Here is a 10,469-nt window from a genome sequence, read left to right as displayed (position 1 = left end):
TCTATGGTGTTTTAAAAAAAGTATTATTTAGAAGTTCAAATATACACAAATGTAGACACAATATTAAAATAGATACCATCTCTAGCTTCGTTATCAGCTCACGGGCAATTGTGATATTGTGAAATATATATTTGGGCCTTCTCTCACCGGGCATCCTCGTGGAAGTGACATCGTGTTGGCCTGCATGGCCATCCCTGACGCACCACCGTGATGCTGAGGGAAGACAGGACAACCTGGAAGTCCAACTACTTCCTTAAGATCATCCAGCTTTTGGATAATTATCTGAAATGTTTCATCATGGGAGCAGACACTGTGGGCTCCAAGCAGACACAGTAGATCCACCTTTCCCTCCAAGGGAAGGCCGTGGTGCCAATGGGCAGGAACACCATGATGCGCAAGGCCACCCAAGGACAACTGGAAAACATCCCAGCTCTGGAGAAACTGTTGCCTCCTCTGCAGGGGAATGTGGGCTTTGCGTTCACCAAGGAGGACCTCACTGAGGTCAGGGATCTGCTACTGGCCAATAAGGTGCCAGCTGCCACCCGTGCTGGTGCCATTGGCCCATGTGAAGTCACTGTACCAGCCCAGAACACTGGTCTGGGGCCCGAGAAGATTTCTTTTTTCCAGGCTTTAGGCATTACCACTAAAATCTCCAGGGGCACCACTGAAATCCTGAGTGATGTGCAGCTGATCAAGACTGGAGACAGAGTGGGAGCCAGCGAAGCCACACTGCTGAACACGCCGAACATCTCTCCCTTCTCCTTTGTGCTGGTCATCCAGCAGGTGTTCAACAATGGTAGCATCTACAACCCTGAAGTGCTTGACATCACAGAAGAAACTCTGTATTCTGGCTTCCTGGAGGGTGTCTGCAATGTTGCCAGTGTGTCTGCAAACTGGCTACCCACCTGTTGCATCAGTACCCCATTCTATCATCAGTGGGTACAAAGGATGCCTGGCTCTGTCTGTGGAGACTGATTACACCTTCCCGCCTGCTGAAAAGATCAAGACCTTCTTGGCTGATCCATCTGCCTTTGTGGCTGCTGCCCCTGTGGCCACTACCGCCACGGCTGCTCCTGCTGCTGCGGCAGCCCCAACTAAGTTTGAAAACGAGGAGTCGGAGGAGTTGGATGAGGATATGGGATTTGGTCTCTTTGACTAACCACCAAAAAGCAACCAACTCAGCCAGCTTTATTTGCAAAATAAGCAAATAAAGGCTTACATTTTTTTTTAAAGTATGCATATATTTGGTCTTCATCCGGTTTCCTGGCATACAACTCCTAAAATCCTAGAATCTCTAAAGTGACATGCCATTTTCTGTATATGAATGAGTTGACTGTTGGCTGGCCACCCCCAGCAGCTTGCTGGTCACTGGAAAGACCAGGGAAGGATCAGAGGGTTGGGACTTTCAGTCCCACCCCCGCCTAACCTCCAGGGAAGGGAGAGGGGCTGAAGGTCAAGTTGATCAGCAATGGCCACGGTTTAATCAATCATGCCTACGTAATGACGCTTCCATACAAGCCAAAAAGATGGGGTTCAGGGAGCCTCCAAGCAGCTGAACACATGGAGGTTTCTGGAGGGTGATGTGCCCGGGGAGGGCATGGAATCTCCGTGCCCCATTCCACATGCCTGGCCCTGCGCATCTCTTTATCTGCATCCTTTGTAATATCCTTTATCATAAACCGATAATATAAGTAAAGTGTTTATCCGAGTTCTGTGAGCCACTCTAGCAAATTAATTGAACTCAAGGAGAGGGTCTTGGGAACCCAGATTTAAAGCTGTCAGTCAGAAGCACAAGCAAAACAACCTGGGGCTCGCGATTGGCGTCTGAAGTCTTGTGGGACTAAGCCTCCAATCCGCGGGATCTGAGGCTGTTTCCTAGGTAGACAGTGTCAGAATTGAGCTGAATTCTGCTGCTTGCTTGGTGTATGGGGAGATACCCCCACACATCTGGTCACTGAAGTATCTGTGTTGTTTAGTAAGAAAATAGGGGGAGCACTTTGGTTTGTTTTTTTCCTGTATCCTCAGAGCAATTTTATTTCATTTATACTTTTATCCATCTCCCTCTCCCCATTTCAAAGTAATACAGGAGTTAAGAAATTACTTAGGCAGATAGTGAGGGTAGGGAAGTCCTCGGTAAATTTTCCTTTTAATGAAAAGCAGCCCCAACTTATTTTCCTTTCTAACAAAGAGCAGCCTATAAAATCTAGCTGCAGGGACACAGATGCCAGCAATTGTGCCAATCATGTTCAAGATGGCGGCTCCATCTTCTCTTCTCTTTATCCGCCAGGCGTACAGTAAGGAGCAGACAACATGGCGCTGGTCAACGGGAGAGTTCATTTACATAATAAGATTAGGGCAGGGCGTCCAGCATTCCCGGTGCTATGTAAATGTCATACTTGATTGACGATGTAAATCAGACACCATCTCCTCAAACCTGCCTTTAAAATGTGGCACATCTGCTGCCCGCTGGTCTTTTCCACTGGGAGACCTTTCTCTCTCGTAGAGTACTGTTTCTCTTTCTCTTCTCTTCTGCTTATTAAACCTCCACTCCTAAACTCCTCGTGTGTGTCCGTGTCCTAAATTTTCCTGGCACAAGACAAAGAACCCCAGGGTATGTCTTAGACAACACAGCTGCTTCAAAAGTAAGCAGCAGTCGTCATATCATGTAAAGTCATCCCTATTTTAGTACTTATCCCTAGAACAGGAGGACTATGCTTTAAAAATATAACCTTTACCCCTTTCCTCACTTTCCCTCCCCCCACCTTCTTTAAAAAACAAAAATAAAACTATAACTTAATACTACAATCACACTTTAAAAAACTAACAATAGGCCAGTCACCTTGGCTCCTGCCTGTAATCTCAGAACTTTGGGAGGCCAAGGTGGGAGGATTGCTTGAGCCCAGGAGTTTGAGACCAGCCTGGATAACATAGTGAGACCTCGTCTCTACGAAAACTAAACAAAATTAGCTGAGTGTGGTGGCACATGCCTTTAGTCCCAGAGGCTGAGGTGAGAGCATCCCTTGAGCCCAGGAGGTCAAGGCTGCAGTGAGCTGAGATCACGCCACTGCACTCCAGCCTGGGCAACACAGCCAGACCCTCAAAGCAAAACAAAGCAGGGAGATTTACTCTCTTTTTAATGTTTTCTTCTATTACTTTATCAGAAAAAAAAAATAAGGCTATTAACATTTAAAATTTGTTCTCAAAAATATTAGTCCACAGGTGAGCATGCCCCAAATACCCAGAGGAAAAAGGCCAGTCGGGCACACAGCCTAACCCAGTGGAGATGGGTAAGTCCCTGCAGCAAGGGGTGAGGATGGCCTCAGAGCCAGGACAGTGACAGGGTGGGTGAGGCCTGGGCCTCCTGGCCAGCTCCCCTCTGAGGAGCTTTGCCTGTCTGTCTTCTCTGCAGGAGCCTTCCTCCGTGTGTCTTGCCAATGGCAAGAGGCGAGGGAACTCAGCGGGGAGCCAAGCTGCTCATGGGTGACAGGCCCCGAACCAGAGACAGGCCCTCAGCCAATCTCCGCCTCCCTCCCTCCCTTCCTCCCTCCCTCTCTTTCTCTTTGTCTCTCTCTGACACGCACACACTCCCAGGGAGAGGACTCTGGTCTAATTATATCCTGGGAAGTGGGGCATGTTTCATGGCATGTTTAACTCCTGAGAGCCTTGTGCTAAAACCCTGCCTGGATGGGTCTAGACAGCTCAAGGCAATGACTTGAAAGGGGGCCATTCTTGTAAGCTGGAGAGACAGCCCAGGGGGTGCCCACCTCACACGAGAGCTTGGCCGGTTGCCTCCAATGGTCAGGAGGTGATGAGGCTGCAGGGTGAGGGAGGCCCTGCAGGCAGCAGCTCACACAGAGGCAGGGCCTGTGGCATCACAGAACCCCAGACTCCGCACACTGGCCAGGCCTTTGTCCACGCAGCAGGCGCCAAGGAAGAGCTCTGTGCCTCTGTGGGGCTGGCATCAATGCCTGTCTCCTTTTTCCTGAGGTTCCACAGTGCAAGCCACCTGTGCCCACCTGGCTCATGGGATTGCAATGATGAAGGTGGAGAAAGCGGGGCCTTTGGATGGTCCCTCCATGACCTCTGCCAGGGCTGGGGCCTCACAAAGGGACGAAGTGAACAAAAGTCAGGAGGGCCTTTGCAGAGCATCCGTTCCACCGTGAGGAACAGCCAGCGGCCACCTGACCCAGCCCAGGCCTTCTGTAGATGGCAGCAACTCCAGGGGGGTCAGTGACTGCCCCACTAAGGCAGTTGCTTGGAGCACTGACGCAGATCCAGAGAGCCAACCCCCCACCCTGAACTCTCACTAAGGTTAGTACAGGCTTTCCATCGGGAGAAGGCTGCAAGGTGACCCGCCTGGAGCCCCTCAAGAACACAGGGCTTCTCCAGTCACGGGGCAGGGGGCAGGGCCGGGCTACAGAAGGCTATGGACGCTGGACTTGACCACTGGGCGGCGGGAGCCACATGAACTTCTTGAGCAGGGGTGTCTGCAGGACCAAAGTCAGCAGTGATACTTAAGAGAACTTAGGATGTAGAGAGCTGGGAGGAAGCCCAGGCTGGAAGCAGCTGCAGCTGCCCAGGAGTGAGAAAATGCAGATCTGGAGAGAGGTCAGGGGAATGAATCAGGTTCAAGATGCACTGTGAGGAGCAAACTGCAGAGACTCCAGCTGACTCCACGGACGTCAGTTGAGCTGCTGACTCAGGCCCATGCTTGTGTCTGGGAGCAGGAAACTGACTCTGGCTAGTTTAAGCAGCGGGGAATTTAATGGAAGTCCACAGTGGGGAGAGCTGACAGAATGGACAATAGACAGGGGGAAACCAGGCTTGGGAAAATCAGGAAGTGAGGGCTCTGGGGACGGAAGCCAGTCAGCCAGTCTCGGCCAGGACCCTAGGGCCGCAGCCACTCCTGCCGCACCTGCTTTTATAAAGGACCTCTTACCACCAGTGTCCTCATCTCACTCACTCAGGAGCCAAAGCCCTAGGCAAGAACGACCAATTGGCCAGGGGACGCCACATTCCTGTCCCAGGTTGGGGCTGGCTGGGAAGGATGTGACCCCTTTGGCCCTCCTTGAGGGAAGCAGGCATAAGGCGATCTCCTCCAAGGAGGTCAGGGTGCTCTTAGGATGGGGCACTGGACACCCCCAAAATACAGCCAGCCTCCACCTGGCCTTGTCACCATTCCACTGGTTCCCCAACTTGCTGAGCCCTTTCCCCACCCTCTTCCTCTCCTGAAACTGCTCCCCAGGGCTTCTCCCCCATTTGTGCTGCATCCAATGCCGCTGCAGACGGCAGCTGGGTGTGTTGGCCTCCAAGCTTCCAGGGCTCTTGAGGAAGGTCCTGGCTCTGCAGGCCCCTCCCTCCCTCAGTTTACCCTTCATACTGCCCCAGAACAAGCTTCCCATCTCCCTCAGCATGAAGCCTAATGTCCTTCCAGGGTGCCTGGGCCTTTCATGCATCTGCCACGCCTGCTTGCCACAGTCTTTCCCACAGCAGGCACAACCTTACTTTTGGGGTGCTTCTGCCTGAAAGTCCTCTGAACCCCATCCACCAGCCATCTTGTCCTGCTGGGGCTGGCCAACCCCTCCTCAGCCTGCAGGTCCCCTCTCTCCCTCCTCAGGTTTCTAAGTGCTCCTTCTCCTTGATCCCACCACGTTTGTACATATCTCAACCAATGAATTTATTTCCCCCAGAAATATCACATTTTGTGACATTTGTTTGCAATCCTTTTTCCCTTTTAATGACCACTCCTGGTTCCATTCCTTTCCCCTCCCATTTTTGCAGGTAGCACTTTTCCTGAATTCGGTGTGTCGCTTTCCAATCCATTCCAGCTTCTTTTACACACCTATGCCTCCACAACCAGTTCCTGGTGCAGCCTTTGGCAGTGTTGGTTTTTGTCCCATTGACAAGAGTCATCGGGCACCAGGCGCCATTCCAGGCCTTCGCTTTTCCTGCTCAGCACCCTCCAGGCGATCCGCAGGCTATGCAGTGGCCACTCTTCTGTCAGCCGTGTGGCATCTCTCCTCAAAGGACAGAACCTGTGTCTTTTCTGCTCTGTGTTCCCAATTAGGTGCCCGAGAAATATTTTTGAATGAATATTTGCATGACTCAAGACTCATTTTCAGTATTTCTATTGGAAATGTCACATCCATGCCCAATTACACGGCTTCCTTCCCACCTTCCGTCTCCCTCATGGCCTGCCTTTTTTTGAATTCTAGGTTTTATATTTATTTTTGTTTTATTTTTTGAGTTAGGGTCTCACTCTGTCACCCAGGCTGGAGTGCAGTGGTGCAATCTCGGCTCGCTGCAGCCTCAACCTCCTGGGCTCAAGCCATCCTCCCACCTCAGCCTCTCGAGTAGCTGGGACTACAGGCATGCACCACCACACCCAGCCAATTTTTGTATTTTTAGTAGAGATGGGGTTTCACCATGTTGGCCAGGATGGTCTCAATTCCCTGACCTTGTGATCCGCCTGCCTCAGCCTCCCAAAGTGCTGGGATTACAGGCGTGAGCCACTGCATCCGGCCATATCTGGCTAATTTTTAAAATTTTTTGTAGAGATGAATGTCTCACTATGTTGCCCAGGCTGGTCTTGAACTCCTGGACCCAAGTAATCCTCTCACCTTGGTCTCCCAAATTGCTGGGATTACAGACATGAGCCACTGCACCCAGCCTGTGTTCTAGGTTATAAATCTACCCTCTCTTTCACCCTTCCCTGCAGCTCTCTCCTCCTCATCTAACATCTTCAGTCATGCTGATCTTTTGGAGAACATTTGAACATAAATTTGAAAAATATAAAATGAGGCCAGGCATGGTGGCTCACACCTGTAATCCCAGCACTTTGGGAAGCCGAGGCAGGTGGATTACCTGAGGTCAGGAGTTTGAGACCAGCCTGACCAACGTGGAGAAACCCTGTCTCTACTAAAAATACAAAATTAGCCTGGCACAGTGGTGCATGCCTGTAATCCCAGCTACTTGGGAGGCTGAGGCAGGACAATCACTTGAACCCGGGAGGTGGAGGTTGCCACGAGCCGAGATCATGCCATTGCACTCCAGCCTGGGCAACAAGAGCGAAACTCTGCCTCAAAAAAAATATATATATACACGTATATATGTGTGTGTGTGTGTGTGTGTATATATAGTATACATGTATGTATGTGTATATATAGTATACATATATGTATGTGTATATATAGTATACATACATGTATATGTATATATGTACATATATACACACATATGTATATGTATATATACGTATATATACACACATATATACACATATGTGTATATGTATATACATATATATACACATATGTGTATATGTATATACATATATATACACATATGTGTATATGTATATACGTATATATATACACATATATACACATATGTGTATATGTATATACGTATATATATACACATATATACACATATGTGTATATGTATATACATATATAGACACACATATGTGTGTGTATATATACACACACATATGTGTGTATATATATACGTATACATATATATGTATATATATAATGAAATGACCATAAATGACCCACCTCTGCCAGTAGGAATAAATCAAATGGCCAAGTCCCAGGTAATGAAGTGATTACTAGGTATCACTGCATACATTTTTATATGTCACATTATAATATAAGTAGTTTCCATATTATAAAAGTTATTTAAGCATAAGTCTTAATGGCTGCATAACAGCCAAGTGAATTTAGTAATTTATCTGATCACTTCTCTATTAGATATTTTATTTCCACTTCCATTTTTTTGGTATTAGAGATAAGGTTGATTATAGAGCATCTTATGTATTTAAGGTTATAGCTTGTTTTTTTTGAGATGGAATCTTGCTCTGTCACCTTGGCTGGAGTGCAGTGGCACAATCTTGGCTCACTGCAACCTCCCCCTCCCGGGTTCAAGCAATTCTCCTGCTTCAGCCTCCCTAGTAGCTGGGATTACAGGCGCCTACTACCACACCTGGCTAATTTTTGTATTTTTAGTAGAAACACGGTTTCACCAGATTGGCCAGGCTGGTCTCCAACTCCTGACCTCAGGTAATCCACTCGCCTCAGCCTCCTAAAGTGCTGGGATTACAGGCATGAACCACCATGCCCAGCCACAAGTTATAGCTTTAGAATGGAGTTTTACAAGAGCACTTACTGGGCCAAAGGGCATGAGGTTGCTAAGGTTCCTTACACACATTGACAAATCGGTTCACTTTACACAAGCAAGCGAGTCTCCCTTCTCCCAGCAGTGGCTTAGTGAGGACGCATGTTCTACAACAGCACTTTCTGTAACCCTGGATGCTATACATTGTTAAAGTCAGCTAATCTGATAGATAGAAAATATATCTTAAGTGTGTATTTATTTGATTATATATTTTCATTTATTTTTGTTGTTGTTGTTGTTGTTGTTGTTGTTTTTGAGACAGAATCTCGCTCTGTCGCCCAGGCTGGAGTGCAGTGGCACAATCTCGGCTCACTGCAAGCTCCGCCTCCTGGGTTCAGGTGATTCTCTTGCCTCAGCCTCCTGAGTAGCTGGGATTACAGGCGCCCGCCACCACACCCAGCTAATTTTTGTATTTTTAGTAGAGATAGAGTTTCACCAGGTTAGCCAGGCTGGTCTCGAATTCCTGGCTTCATGTGATCCACCTGCCTCCATCTCCCAAAGTGCTGAGATTACAGGTGTGAGCCACCGCGCCCAAGCTGATTATATTTTTTTCAATAGTTTCATAATCAATTGTGGTTTTTTTATGTGTGATTTCTCTACTCATTCTTTACATATCTTGGAGTAATATTATTTTTCTTTAGAATTTAATCATGTAGTAAGAATTTCAACTCTTTGTGATCTTGTCTATCAATATCTTTTACCAGATTTTCTTTTCTTTTCTTTCTTTTATTTTCCCCCAAGACAGAGTCTTGTTCTTGTTGCCAAGGCTGGAGTGCAGTGGTGAAGTCACGGCTCACTGTAGCCTCGACCTCCCAGGTTCAAGTGATCCTTCCACCTCAGTCTCCTGAGTAGTTGGGGCTACAGGCATGTGCCACCACGGCCGGATAATTTTTTAAATTTTTCATAGAGATGGGATCTCACCATGTTGCCTAGGCTGGTCTTGAACTCCCAGGTCCAAGCGATTCTCCCACCTCAGCCTCCCAAAGTGCTAGAATTACAGGTATGAGCTACTGTGCTTGGCCCAGAGACTTTTAATTTTTTTTTTTTTTTTTTTGAGATGGAGTCTCACTCTATTGCCCAGGCTGCAGTGCAGTGGCACGATCTTGGCTCACTGCAACCTACACCTCCCGGGTTCAAGAGATTCTCCTGCCTCAGCCTCCCGAGTAGCTGGAATTACAGGTGCCTGCCACCACGCCCAGTTAATTTTTTGTATTTTTAGTAGGGACAGGTTTCACCATGTTGGCCAGGCTGGTCTCAAACTCCTGACCTCAAGTGATCCTCCCGCCTCTGCCTCCAAAGTGCTGGGATTATAGGCATGAGCCACTGCGCCCGACCGAGTCTTTTAATTTTTAACAACTTTATGCTGGGCTTGGTGGCTCTGTAATCCCAGCACTTTGGGAAGCTGAGGTGGGAGGATCACTTGAGGTCAGGAGTTCCAGGCTACAGTGAGCTATGATCATGCCACTGCACTCCAGCCTGGACAACAGAGCGAAAGCCTGTCTCTAAATAAATAAATAAATAAATAAACCTTTATAATCACAATATCTGACTTAATTGAAACATTTAGTCATGATAGTACATCTCAGACATCTCATGCTATTTTCCAAGCAGAGGATGTTTTGTTCCATATAGTTTACACTACTCCTGTGTTATTCCTGAGAGATTTTATTGTTTACACTTTAATGCAATGAGAGGCCAGAGGCCTCTGCTTACAGGTCAGTTTCCCTCACTGCCATATGGAATAGTCTTTTCTTAGCTCAATGTGGCTCAGAGTGTTTTATAATCAAATCTATCAATCTTTTCAAATCTATCAATCTTTTCTTATATAATTAGAAAGTCCTCTTGTCTCTAGTGATTGCATTGCTTATTTTCCTTCATTTGTCTTTAGATTTTATAGTGGGTTTTTTTTTTTTTTTTTTAGACTCACTTTTTTGGGTCTCACTCAGTTGCACAGGCTGTAGTGCAGTGGCACTATCTCAGCTTACGCAACCTCCACCTCCTAGGTTCAAGTGATTCTCGTGCCTCAGCCTTCTGAGTAGCTGGGATTACAGGCACCCGCCACCATGCCTGGCTAATTTTTGTATTTTTAGTAGAGATGAGGTTTTACCATGTTGGCCACGCTGGTCTCAAACTCCTGACCTCAAGTGATCCGCCCGCCTTGACCTCCCAAACTGCTGGTATTACAGGCATGAGCCACTGCGCCCAGCCCAGATTTTATGGTTTTTGGTTTATTTTTTTTACACCTAAGTCAAATCCATCTGGAGTTTATTCTGATGGGGTGGATCTAGGAA

The 10,469-nt window shown here is 47.5% G+C and overlaps 1 pseudogene; it reads left to right on the top strand.

The window, feature by feature from the left end:
* Positions 1–210: 210 nt before the first annotated feature.
* LOC100986900 (large ribosomal subunit protein uL10-like) lies at positions 211–1,159 on the top strand (annotated as a pseudogene).
* Positions 1,160–10,469: the final 9,310 nt, after the last annotated feature.

Source organism: Pan paniscus, chromosome 15 (genome assembly GCF_029289425.2).
Source record: "Pan paniscus chromosome 15, NHGRI_mPanPan1-v2.0_pri, whole genome shotgun sequence".
NCBI lineage: Eukaryota > Metazoa > Chordata > Mammalia > Primates > Hominidae > Pan > Pan paniscus.
Note: the sequence above shows the minus strand (reverse complement) of the source record. Positions and strands in the feature narration are given on the sequence as shown.